The sequence below is a fragment of the Euprymna scolopes genome, chromosome 15, assembly GCF_053919585.1.
Source record: "Euprymna scolopes isolate OS-2025 chromosome 15, ASM5391958v1, whole genome shotgun sequence".
Taxonomy (NCBI): domain Eukaryota; kingdom Metazoa; phylum Mollusca; class Cephalopoda; order Sepiida; family Sepiolidae; genus Euprymna; species Euprymna scolopes.
In genome coordinates this window covers 48,974,307-48,989,451 of record NC_136496.1, presented here as the reverse complement: position 1 = coordinate 48,989,451, position 15,145 = coordinate 48,974,307, and positions in this window count along the sequence as shown.

Below are 15,145 nucleotides of genomic sequence, written 5' to 3'. Positions count from 1 at the left end.
AAATTGCTACATTAAATTCAATTGTTGACATTATGAAATTGAAATGAAATTGCTACATTAAATTCTATCGTCGACCTTATGAAATTGAAATGAAATTGCTACATTAAATTCAATTGTTTACATTATGAAATTGAAATGAAATTGCTACATTAAATTCAATCGTTGACATTATGAAATTGAAATGAAATTGCTACATTAAATTCAATCGTCGACATTATGAAATTGAAATGAAATTGCTACATTAAATTCTATCGTCGACCTTATGAAATTGAAATGAAATTGCTACATTAAATTCAATTGTTGACATTATGAAATTGAAATGAAATTGCTACATTAAATTCAATTGTTGACATTATGAAATTGAAATGAAATTGCTCAATTGTTGACATTATGAAATTGAAATGAAATTGCTACATTAAATTCAATTGTTGAGATTATGAAATTGAAATGAAATTGCTACATTAAATTCAATTGTCGACATTATGAAATTGAAATGAAATTGCTACATTAAATTCAATCGTCGACATTATGAAATTGAAATGAAATTGCTACATTAAATTCAATCGTCAACCTTATGAAATTGAAATGAAATTGCTACATTAAATTCAATCGTTGACATTATGAAATTGAAATGAAATTGCTACATTAAATTCAATTGTTGACATTATGAAATTGAAATGAAATTGCTACATTAAATTCAATCGTTGACATGAAATTGAAATGAAATTGCTACATTAAATTCAATTGTTGACATTATGAAATTGAAATAAAATTGCTACATTAAATTCAATCGTCGACATTATGAAATTGAAATCAAATTGCTACATTAAATTCAATCGTTGAAATTATGAAATTGAGATGAAATTGCTACATTAAATTCAATCGTCGACATTATGAAATTGCTACATTAAATTCAATCGTTGACATTATGAAATTGAAATGAAATTGCTACATGAAATTCAATCGTCGACATTATGAAATTGAAATGAATTTGCTACATTAAATTCAATCGTTGACATTATGAAATTGAAATGAAATTGCTACATTAAATTCTATCGTCAACCTTATGAAATTGAAATGAAATTGCTACATTAAATTCAATTGTTGACATTATGAAATTGAAATGAAATTGCTAACATTAAATTCAATTGTTGACATTATGAAATTGAAATGAAATTGCTACATTAAATTCTATCGTCAACCTTATGAAATTGAAATGAAATTGCTACATTAAATTCAATCGTCGACACTATGAAATTGAAATGAAATTGCTACATTAAATTCAATCGTCGACACTATAAAATTGAAATGAAATTGCTACATTAAATTCAATCGTCGACACTATGAAATTGAAATGAAATTGCTACATTAAATTCAATCGTCGACACTATGAAATTGAAATGAAATTGCTACATTAAATTCAATCGTCGACACTATGAAATTGAAATGAAATTGCTACATTAAATTCAATCGTCGACACTATGAAATTGAAATGAAATTGCTACATTAAATTCAATCGTCGACACTATGAAATTGAAATGAAATTGCTACATTAAATTCAATCGTCGACACTATGAAATTGAAATGAAATTGCTACATTAAATTCAATCGTTGACATTATGAAATTGAAATGAAATTGCTACATTAAATTCAATCGTCGACATTATGAAATTGAAATGAAATTGCTACATTAAATTCTATCGTCGACCTTATGAAATTGAAATGAAATTGCTACAATAAATTCAATTGTTGACATTATGAAATTGAAATGAAATTGCTACATTAAATTCAATTGTTGACATTATGAAATTGAAATGAAATTGCTACATTAAATTCAATTGTTGACATTATGAAATTGAAATGAAATTGCTACATTAAATTCAATTGTTGAGATTATGAAATTGAAATGAAATTGCTACATTAAATTCAATTGTCGACATTATGAAATTGAAATGAAATTGCTACATTAAATTCAATCGTCGACATTATGAAATTGAAATGAAATTGCTACATTAAATTCAATCGTCGACATTATGAAATTGAAATGAAATTGCTACATTAAATTCAATCGTCGACATTATGAAATTGAAATGAAATTGCTACATTAAATTCTATCGTCGACCTTATGAAATTGAAATGAAATTGCTACAATAAATTCAATTGTTGACATTATGAAATTGAAATGAAATTGCTACATTAAATTCAATTGTTGACATTATGAAATTGAAATGAAATTGCTACATTAAATTCAATTGTTGACATTATGAAATTGAAATGAAATTGCTACATTAAATTCAATTGTTGAGATTATGAAATTGAAATGAAATTGCTACATTAAATTCAATTGTCGACATTATGAAATTGAAATGAAATTGCTACATTAAATTCAATCGTCGACATTATGAAATTGAAATGAAATTGCTACATTAAATTCAATCGTCGACATTATGAAATTGAAATGAAATTGCTACATTAAATTCAATCGTCGACATTATGAAATTGAAATGAAATTGCTACATTAAATTCAATTGTTGACATTGTGAAATTGAAATGAAATTGCTAACATTAAATTCAATTGTTGACATTATGAAATTGAAATGAAATTGCTACATTAAATTCAATTGTTGACATTATGAAATTGAAATGAAATTGCTACATTAAATTCAATTGTTGACATTATGAAATTGAAATGAAATTGCTACATTAAATTCTATCGTCGACCTTATGAAATTGAAATGAAATTGCTACATTAAATTCAATTGTTTACATTATGAAATTGAAATGAAATTGCTACATTAAATTCAATCGTCGACATTATGAAATTGAAATGAAATTGCTACATTAAATTCTATCGTCGACCTTATGAAATTGAAATGAAATTGCTACATTAAATTCAATTGTTGACATTATGAAATTGAAATGAAATTGCTACATTAAATTCAATTGTTGACATTATGAAATTGAAATGAAATTGCTCAATTGTTGACATTATGAAATTGAAATGAAATTGCTACATTAAATTCAATTGTTGAGATTATGAAATTGAAATGAAATTGCTACATTAAATTCAATTGTCGACATTATGAAATTGAAATGAAATTGCTACATTAAATTCAATCGTCGACATTATGAAATTGAAATGAAATTGCTACATTAAATTCAATCGTCAACCTTATGAAATTGAAATGAAATTGCTACATTAAATTCAATCGTTGACATTATGAAATTGAAATGAAATTGCTACATTAAATTCAATTGTTGACATTATGAAATTGAAATGAAATTGCTACATTAAATTCAATCGTTGACATGAAATTGAAATGAAATTGCTACATTAAATTCAATTGTTGACATTATGAAATTGAAATAAAATTGCTACATTAAATTCAATCGTCGACATTATGAAATTGAAATCAAATTGCTACATTAAATTCAATCGTTGAAATTATGAAATTGAGATGAAATTGCTACATTAAATTCAATCGTCGACATTATGAAATTGCTACATTAAATTCAATCGTTGACATTATGAAATTGAAATGAAATTGCTACATGAAATTCAATCGTCGACATTATGAAATTGAAATGAATTTGCTACATTAAATTCAATCGTTGACATTATGAAATTGAAATGAAATTGCTACATTAAATTCTATCGTCAACCTTATGAAATTGAAATGAAATTGCTACATTAAATTCAATTGTTGACATTATGAAATTGAAATGAAATTGCTAACATTAAATTCAATTGTTGACATTATGAAATTGAAATGAAATTGTTACATTAAATTCAATCGTCGACATTATGAAATTGAAATGAAATTGCTACATTAAATTCAATTGTTGACATTATGAAATTGAAATGAAATTGCTACATTAAATTCAATTGTTGACATTATGAAATTGAAATGAAATTGCTACATTAAATTCAATTGTTGACATTATGAAATTGAAATGAAATTGCTACATTAAATTCAATCGTCGACATTATGAAATTGAAATGAAATTGCTACATTAAATTCAATTGTTGGTATTATGAAATTGAAATGAAATTGCTACATTAAATTCAATCGTCGACACCATTAAATTGAAATGAAATTGCTACATTAAATTCAATCGTCGACACTATGAAATTGAAATGAAATTGCTACATTAAATTCTATCGTCAACCTTATGAAATTGAAATGAAATTGCTACATTAAATTCAATCGTCGACACTATGAAATTGAAATGAAATTGCTACATTAAATTCAATCGTCGACACTATAAAATTGAAATGAAATTGCTACATTAAATTCAATCGTCGACACTATGAAATCGAAATGAAATTGCTACATTAAATTCAATCGTCGACACTATGAAATTGAAATGAAATTGCTACATTAAATTCAATCGTCGACACTATGAAATTGAAATGAAATTGCTACATTAAATTCAATCGTCGACACTATGAAATTGAAATGAAATTGCTACATTAAATTCAATCGTCGACACTATGAAATTGAAATGAAATTGCTACATTAAATTCAATCGTCGACACTATGAAATTGAAATGAAATTGCTACATTAAATTCAATCGTTGACATTATGAAATTGAAATAAAATTGCTACATTAAATTCAATCGTCGACATTATGAAATTGAAATGAAATTGCTACATTAAATTCTATCGTCGACCTTATGAAATTGAAATGAAATTGCTACATTAAATTCAATTGTTGACATTATGAAATTGAAATGAAATTGCTACATTAAATTCAATTGTTGACATTATGAAATTGAAATGAAATTGCTACATTAAATTCAATTGTTGACATTATGAAATTGAAATGAAATTGCTACATTAAATTCAATTGTTGAGATTATGAAATTGAAATGAAATTGCTACATTAAATTCAATTGTCGACATTATGAAATTGAAATGAAATTGCTACATTAAATTCAATCGTCGACATTATGAAATTGAAATGAAATTGCTACATTAAATTCAATCGTCGACATTATGAAATTGAAATGAAATTGCTACATTAAATTCAATCGTCGACATTATGAAATTGAAATGAAATTGCTACATTAAATTCAATTGTTGACATTGTGAAATTGAAATGAAATTGCTACATTAAATTCAATTGTTGACATTATGAAATTGAAATGAAATTGCTACATTAAATTCAATCGTTGACATGAAATTGAAATGAAATTGCTACATTAAATTCAATTGTTGACATTATGAAATTGAAATAAAATTGCTACATTAAATTCAATCGTCGACATTATGAAATTGAAATCAAATTGCTACATTAAATTCAATCGTTGAAATTATGAAATTGAGATGAAATTGCTACATTAAATTCAATCGTCGACATTATTAAATTGCTACATTAAATTCAATCGTTGACATTATGAAATTGAAATGAAATTGCTACATGAAATTCAATCGTCGACATTATGAAATTGAAATGAATTTGCTACATTAAATTCAATCGTTGACATTATGAAATTGAAATGAAATTGCTACATTAAATTCTATCGTCAACCTTATGAAATTGAAATGGAATTGCTACATTAAATTCAATTGTTGACATTATGAAATTGAAATGAAATTGCTACATTAAATTCAATTGTTGACATTATGAAATTGAAATGAAATTGTTACATTAAATTCAATCGTCGACATTATGAAATTGAAATGAAATTGCTACATTAAATTCAATTGTTGACATTATGAAATTGAAATGAAATTGCTACATTAAATTCAATTGTTGACATTATGAAATTGAAATGAAATTGCTACATTAAATTCAATTGTTGACATTATGAAATTGAAATGAAATTGCTACATTAAATTCAATCGTCGACATTATGAAATTGAAATGAAATTGCTACATTAAATTCAATTGTTGACATTATGAAATTGAAATGAAATTGCTACATTAAATTCAATCGTCGACACTATGAAATTGAAATGAAATTGCTACATTAAATTCAATCGTCGACATTATGAAATTGAAATGAAATTACTACATTAAATTCAATCGTCGACATTATGAAATTGAAATGAAATTGCTACATTAAATTCAATCGTCGACATTATGAAATTGAAATGAAATTGCTACATTAAATTCAATCGTCGACATTATGAAATTGAAATGAAATTGCTACATTAAATTCAATCGTCGACATTATGAAATTGAAATGAAATTGCTACATTAAATTCAATCGTCGACATTATGAAATTGAAATGAAATTGCTACATTAAATTCAATCGTCGACATTATGAAATTGAAATGAAATTTCTACATTAAATTCAATCGTCGACATTATGAAATGCTAATGAGTACAAAACAAGGTCAAATAAATAAATGCAAATATAAAGCTGAGATGACAGTGAATAAAATGAGCTACAATTCATCAGTGAAGAAATTGAAATGGGATTTTCAAGAAGTTAAAATGCTTGAAAGACAAAGTGATTGGACATTTCCCACATCTGACAGAAGAAAAAGGGACCCAAAATCGAATATTCCTTGTATGTTCAGAGACGGCTCGAAAAATCATCTCTAGCGCAAGGCAGACACCAAAGGAAGAATCACATACTTTACTAACGGCAGCATCAATTCTACATGAAGCAGTTTTGGGTCATGATACTGCTTTCAATTTCAAGGGGTTTTTCCTGATGGTTATGCGGAATAAGGCTAAAATATTTCTTTCATCAACTGCTTCATAATCCTAAATCATTTCCTATGAAAGACAATTCCAGGCCAGTTCTCTCCATAAGTCAACTGACCATGTTGAATATCACTTCTCTCCCTGTAAACCATAGATGTGAACCTCCTCTTGCGGTGTTTTGGCTTCACAACTGCATTCCCAGACAAGGAGGAAGAAACTGGTAGAACTGCTACATCAATATTGTCTGAGCATGTCATATAAAAGAGTGCTTACTACTGAAATTGGCTATGCACAAGCTACTGTTGAAAGAGCACATGCCAACGCTTATATAGTCTGCCCTAGCAATCTGTGTCATAAGATTTTTACGGTTGCAGCACTTGAGAATCTAGATCACAATCCAACATCCTGAACAGCTACATCCTCTTTCCATGGAACAAGTATTTCAATGTTTCAGTTTCCCTCAGTAGAAAATCCAGGACTGGACCAAAAACCTATGGAAATCAATTTCAATTGACTAGCATTAATCAAGGGGCCAATGCTGCCTCCTCTGTACACATTTGTTCTGCCTATGAACTTGAATCTTGTCATTCAACCTCCTGTTAAAGACGTGCAGCCACAGTCCATCTCGTCATTTGACAAGGAGGAACAACATGGAAAGGCCTAGATGAAAATGGCTCAGGAAAACATGCAAATCGATTATGTAAGTTCAACTGATCCTCCAATTATGTGGTCTGCATATCATGCTTCTTGATCGGACGCTGTGGGATCAGCAGAGAAATGTATTGAAGCCATGCTATCACTATTTCAGGATAAAACAGCTACACCAAAAATGATTCGACATGGAATGGACCTCATCAACGAGCCTATGATGACTGGGTCTCTGTAGCTTGCAAAGAGAAATCAACAGTGCAGTTCTGGTTACTCATTCACAAGTCTGAAGCATAATAGGCTCCTTTAATTGTGGTGCCCTTTGCCAGGAAATCTGTCATCACTACTCCGTCCTGGTCCCAGAAGACAGTGAGCATGACTTTGCCAGTAGAGGGCTGCACCCTTGCCTTCTTTGGAGGTGATGAGTCCAAGTGCTTCCACTGCAGTGACTGGGCTTTGGTCTCCGGATCATAGTGATGGATCCAGGTTTCATCCTGTGTAATCAGTCTTTTGAAAAACTCTTGGCACATCTCCAAATTCATCCTCGAGCACTCGACGCGTTCTTGCTTCTGGAATGGTGTGAGCAACCTGGGAATCCATCTGGCAGACACCTTATGCATATGCAAATGGTCATGAATGATAGTTTCCGCAGACCCTGTACTAGTCTTGACATCTTGGACTAATTGGCGAATAGTAATGTGCCGATCTTCCAAAATGGCAGCCTCAATTTGACAGACAGATGCCTCATCAATTTTCTCGTCTCACACGAAAACACACATTCACATCTCAAGCTATACTACTTGTCATATACATACGTGCACACAAACATATGCACGCACGTCCACATGCGTACATATATTCATTCATATTCACATTCGCGTACATACATTCACATTCACGTGTATACACCCACACGTTAACGTACACACATACGCGCGCATGTACGCACACAGGCAATGTCACTTCCCCTTTGAAGGAAATCCACACATGCGGAAACAACTATAAAAGAAAGAGCAATAAGCTGCTTCCTCCTTTTACCAACTCGCCTTCCGAGCTGAGTGGTCTACGGACTAGCCGCCTCTGTTTCGGCAGGTGCGCGTCTGCGCGCCTCATACCACCTGCTACTATATGTGGGGCAAAGAGCTAACAAAGAGTACGTACACTTTATACGCTTTCTATGTCCATAACCTGGATTGACTTTCTCTCTCTCTCTATCTACAACTTGTGCCAGCCGACCTGCTAACATGGCGCGCAGCTTAACTGATGTCAACCCTCTCTCTCTTTCTCTTTCTACATGCCGGACGGCCATTTCTTGTTCCACTACATTACTCACTTTTCTTGCCACGCACGAACAAACGAAGGTGACCCAAACGTGAGATGAACACATATTTCCTTTTACTTCTATACTACAAGTCCCGCAACAACGATGGTTACACCCACACAGACATGAACACGTGTTATACCTAAAACATTCATTTTTCAACAGGAAACAAACGACACGTTTATTTTATCCAGCAATTGAGTTTTTGTTTCCTTCATTCCATTCGTTTCATTATTTTTTTTTGTATCGGGATTAGGACTTATATATCCTAGTCCTCTACAAACGATGGTGACCCCGTTTTTCTTAAATGAAATAGACGTGTTTGAACGAAACACCCATACACACACACACACTCTCTCTCTACAACAATAGACTTTCCCTCTCATCAGCTAACAATGAGAGATGCACGCCAAACTATAAACTTTCCCTCTCAATGGCTAACAACAAGAGACGTACGCCAAACTATAGACTTTCCTTCTCACCAGCTAACAGCGAGAGACACACGCCAAACTATAAACTTTCCTTCTCACCAGCTAACAGCAAGAGACACACGCCAAACTATAGACTTTCCTTCTCACCAGTTAACAGCGAGAGACACACGCCAAACTATAGACTTTCCTTCTCACCAGTTAACAGCGAGAGACACACGCCAAACTATAGACTTTCCTTCTCACCAGCTAACAGCGAGAGACACACGCCAAACTATAGACTTTCCTTCTCACCAGCTAACAGCGAGAGACACACGCCAAACTATAGACTTTCCTTCTCACCAGCTAACAGCGAGAGACACACGCCAAACTATAGACTTTCCTTCTCACCAGCTAACAGCGAGAGACACACGCCAAACTATAGACTTTCCTTCTCACCAGCTAACAGCGAGAGACACACGCCAAACTATAGACTTTCCCTCTCACCAGTTAACAGCGAGAGACACACGCCAAACTATAGACTTTCCCTCTCACCAGTTAACAGCAAGCGACGCACGTCAAACTAAACACGTGTTGTACCCTTTTCTTTCATTTGTTTCTTCACAAAATAAATTCTAATTTGTTTAATTCAATTTAACATATAGTTCGTCTCTTTCTCAATTCAATTCATTTTCCCTATTTTGTACCACCACCACAAATTGGTGACACCCGAATGCGAGAGGGACACGCATTTCCTCCTATGCCACAAGTATCACAACAAACTGGCGACCATGATGAGCCGTGAAACGAACAAGCATGGTGACCCTACCTTTTTGAAATTTGTTGTTTTGAGCGAGACGCGCGTTTTATTTGATAAAAAAAAAAAAACGAACATTTCAACAAAGAAATCAAGTGAACTTCTACCAACAAGAACTCAACGAACTACAATGACGAAATCCCCTCATCAGATTCGACAAAAAAATAAACACGGAGCTGTCAATTTCATACCGAATATAAAGAAAAATTCGAGTTCGACAAACATTTTTCACGGTTTCCTGACATTACCCTGCAATAAACACGAAGGGCAAAATCACGTAGGTCTATACACATTCCCTCCTGCACAGCACACGCAACAACAAAGAAACAATTACAGGACACCCCTATCAACACATAGGAAGAAGTTGAATCAACAATACGAGTTGAGATGCACCACACATGCTGATAAACTCACAACTTGGAGTTTCGTTGACAGCCGGCAACCACAACCACCATTCAACACGAATGTGCAATTAGTACTCGTAAAAACAATGTACAATCATTTGCGAAGGCACCGTCAACTTGACACACAACGTCAACACGAAACAAAAATTTTCCTTCCAAACGAACAATCCACTTCACTATCCAAGCAACTCGTTGCACATGTCAGCACAAATAAAACGAAACAAACAAATGTCAGCCTAAAAAAAGAGTGAACGCTTTTTCCACGCGTAAGTAAATACTTTTTTTACGAACACACTCCGTTTTTGACGTTTTTTTTAAACAACCACACCAAAAAAAAAAAAAGAAAAAAGCAGGACAAAAAGTCAATTGCTGAAAACATTACTTACAAAAAAATATATATATTTATTTTTCCTAGAAAGGGGAGTATTGCGCGAGCCTTTTCTAGTCTCACACAAAAACACGCGTTCACATCTCAAGCTATATTACTTGTCATATATATACATGCACACAAACATATGCGCGCACGTCCACACATGTACATATATTCAAGCTCGCGTACATACACTCACATTCACGTGTATACACACACATGCTAACGTACACACATACGCGCGCATGTACACACGAGCAACATCACTTCCCCTTTGAAGGAAATCCACACATGCGCAAAAGACCACCAGAAACAACTATAAAAGCAAGAGCAATAAGCTGCTTCCTCCTTTTTCCAACTCGCCTTCTGAGCTGAGTGGTCTACGGACTAGCCGCCTCCATTTTGGCAGGTGCGCGCCTGCATACCTCATGCCACCTGCTACTATATGTGGGGCAAAAAGCTAACAAACAGTACATACACTTTATACGCTTTCTATGTCCATAACCTGGATTGACTTTCTTTCTCTCTCTCTCTACAACTTGTGCCAGAGAACACCTCTGCGTAGCCGACCTGCTAACATGGCGCAGCTTAACTGATGTCAACCCTCTCTCTCTTTCTCTTTCTACATGCCGGACGGCCATTTCTCGTTCCACTACATTACTCACTTTTCTTGCCATGCACGAACAAACGAAGGTGACCCGAACGTGAGATGAACACACATTTCCTTTTCCTTCTATACTACAAGTCCTGCAACAAACGATGGTTACACCCGCGCGGACATGAACACGTGTTATACCTAAAACATTCATTTTTCAACAGGAAATAAACGACATGTTTATTTTATCCAGCAATTGAGTTTTTGTTTCCTTCTTTCCATTCGTTTCATTATTTTCTTTTGTAACGGGATTAGGACTTATATATCCTAGTCCTCTACATTGGCAGAAGGGGGGTGACCAGGTCTGGGAGCTGTTTCTACAGACTTCCGGCCATATTTGAATTCATGATGCCAGCGTTTTACAAGGTCATATGATGGGGTATTATCACCATAAGTTTCTTTCATTTCATCTCCTGTGGTGTGCGTTCTTTCAAATACAAAAACCGGATCACTGCTCGACATTCAACAGGCTCCATTTCACACCTGACTCAGTTCAAACACCTGTAAAACAGAAACCACAATTAGTTCAGAGCTGTAATTTGCCACATAACCCGTAGAGATATAAATCATTGCACATGCAAAATTTCAGCTAGATCAGACAACTGGAAGTGGTTCAAGGACATTACTTATTACACGCCCCTCGTAACATCATTACTCTTCTATTCTGATTGATCATGCACAGGCCAACAAACATATGAAAGGAGTGATAGGAAAATTCTGAAATGCTTGAGCGCTGGATTGCAACTGGTTTAGAAATTAGCCATGTTTTGCAGCAATTCATTGAAAACGATGAAAGGAATACGATTTAGGCGTCATGTCACAAATCTCATGGATGTGCTGCAAAACAGAGGGAATCCATTTGAAAAGAGAAGATCTACTTACATTAGACAATAAAGTTTGTATTGACAATTCTGCCGCCACATCTGTATGTGTCTCTTAGAATCAAGAGAAAAAAAGCAGTATGACTACTTTAGGAAGAATGCACTGGACACAAATAATATACTGCTGCAAGCTCCAATCAAGAGAAACAAATTTCTGCTGTTCCATATGGAGAAAAGTCAAAAAAATTCAGAAGAAAGGAACAATATGCAGATCTGTATGGACAACCATTTATTATGGAGGAATTTTTCCGTCATGAATCCACCTCATCACCTCCAGCACTGGCTTCTGAAGGGTCTATCAACACTTGTAACAAATCAGATTTATTGGCATCATAGAAGCAAGTGCATGTGCCAGACTACCTACAGATGTGGAGCTCATCACACCAGATGATTATGGGGTCATCATTATTGATGGCGGCGCCCTGATCCATCTTCCTGGCACAACTGTTAAAGGAAAAACATTTGATGAATATTTCACCAAAGTATTTTGCCCAAGAATCCAGCATGAGTAGAAAAGAGCAGCGAGAGTGGATATTGTATGGGATCAGTATCAATGTCAATCAAAGCTAACACAAGAGAAAAACAAGGGAAAGGTACATGACAGCGAGTATCTGGAAATTGGCAAAACTTTTTATTTGATGCCGAAAATAAAAAAGAACTCTTTTCATTCCTATCAACAAGCATTGTGCAAACGCGATTCCAAGATGGCAAACAGGTTTACATAACTTCTTATGAGCTAGTCCTCAATGCAGGGAATGGATCGTCCATGGGACTATGTAATCACGAGGCGGCAGATACTCGTGTCCTGGTACATTTTCTTTATGCCCTCCAATATTCATCACTGGGCATTCCCAATCTCTACTGGTGACACAGACATTGTCATAATACATCTGTGTAACTTTCACCATATCAAGGCGGTAAATCCAGAGTCAGAACTTTGGATTTCTTTCAAAATATAAAAAGACAGTCAACATGATATTCCTCAACAACATTGCAGTTTAGGTGTGACAACATGCAAAGCTTTGGCTCTCTTTCATGGTCAGACAGCACTTCAGATTTCAAATACAAAGGTAAGCGATATTGCTTCAAACGGAAAGACGAGGTTCTATAGAGTGAGTTTGTGACAGTTTCTAGCACTTATATCGTCTAAGTTGAGTGAGGTTGTGAGTGACTTTGTTTGCAAAATATACTCTGACGAACCTATTACTGATGACGCCAATGTTGACCTTGTTCGAATAAGAGTTTTCTGTCAAAGGACTCGGGATGTAGAAAAAATACCTCCTACAAGTAATGCACTTGAATGGAATGTCTATCAGGCAAGCATCTAGATTACAGCACACGCCACTGGCACTAGTCCCAAGTCTAAGCAATCATGGATGGATAGAAAAAGATGACCAATTGGTTCCCATAGGGACTACATTGCCCCTTGCTAGGGATATGTTTAATGTAGACGTGAAATGCACATACACAAAACGCTGCTCATCATGCAAATGCAAAAAGGCTGCCTTAAAGTGCTCACGTTTATGCAAGTGTAAATGTCATAACTAAATGTCATAACTAAATGGCATAACTAAATGTCATAACTAAATGGCCGTGATTGTAGTGAGAATAAGTAATGATTTTTTGAACCTAATCAATAAAATATCACTAAGAACAATGAAAATAGAATGTTCAACTTATATTCACGTTGTTTTACAGAATTTACATTTAAATGTGTTCAATTGTTAACATGCATAGTTCTGTTACATTGCACTATAAATTTTGTCGTGTAATTTCTTTTTTAGAGATAAATAAATACTCTAATGCAGTCAAAAATGGTCTTATTGGATTCATTGACTATGAAAACCTAGGTAGACACCAAAGTTACGTTTCTAGGTTGAATAGTTTCCAAGATATCGACGTTAATTAGATTTGGTTGGCGGCCATTTTGTAAAATGGCGGAAATGTATGAAGACGCAATCTGATTGTTGCCCACTCGGACTAAAATTATTCCTTAGACTCTAAGCTTCAACCTGGTATCAAAAATCAAACTTTTACAAAAAGTTGAATTGATTGACACCTCTGGCCCTCACTATAAGCCACTCAGATAACAGTCAAGGGGCAGAGCTATGCCCAGTGGACTATGGGTAAAGAGATCTAATGAAGAGATTTGGTTGTTGTTTGGCCAAACATTGGAAAGATAAGCTGAAATAAAGTGTAAATAACAAGAAAAAATAAAGGGTAATACATGTATTAAATTGTAATGCAAAAAATGTTTTTACAAAACCAAGTGTTTTTGCGGCTTACTGAAAAGACCAACCTATTATGAAAATGAGTTCATTTGATATCTGAACTGAACAGCTCCCTGTTCAAATAAAGACCAATTCAAAAAGACAAGTTTCCTCAATTTGCAGACAGGATGAAGACAGCATTGAAAAGATATAAAAATGCTTTTTTCTCTTCATCTACGTGGTGATTGATAAAAGAGGATTGTCTTGTCTAGTCAAATGGGTTTAGTTTCGAATATCAGGGATATAATTCATTGACACAATTGACGCAATAAAAAGGGCACCTATTTCAGGAATCAAAGATTGAGAACAAAGTTTTTGTGAAATTTATAATCTTATAATGATGCATTTTTGGATAAGTTTTCTATATAATACCTTTACGTTATGATTTTAAAAAGCAGTTTTCATTCTATCTAATCGTTTTAATTATAATCGTTTTTAAACAATTATGTCTTCTTTTCAGAACGTTGAATACAAGATGAAAAAGAAGCAAATTCACACAATTTTCTTATTTCAATTCAATCTAGGCCGAAAAGCTGTTGACACAGAGAATTCGGGCCCACAAACCACACCTGAATGCACAACACAGTGGTTTAAGAAATTTCATGGCGTCAACAAGAGTCTTGAAGATAAGTGGTCGGCCATCAGATGTTAACAACGATGAATTAAAAACCTTAGCCAATCCATGCAGAATTGTGTGAGAACTTGTT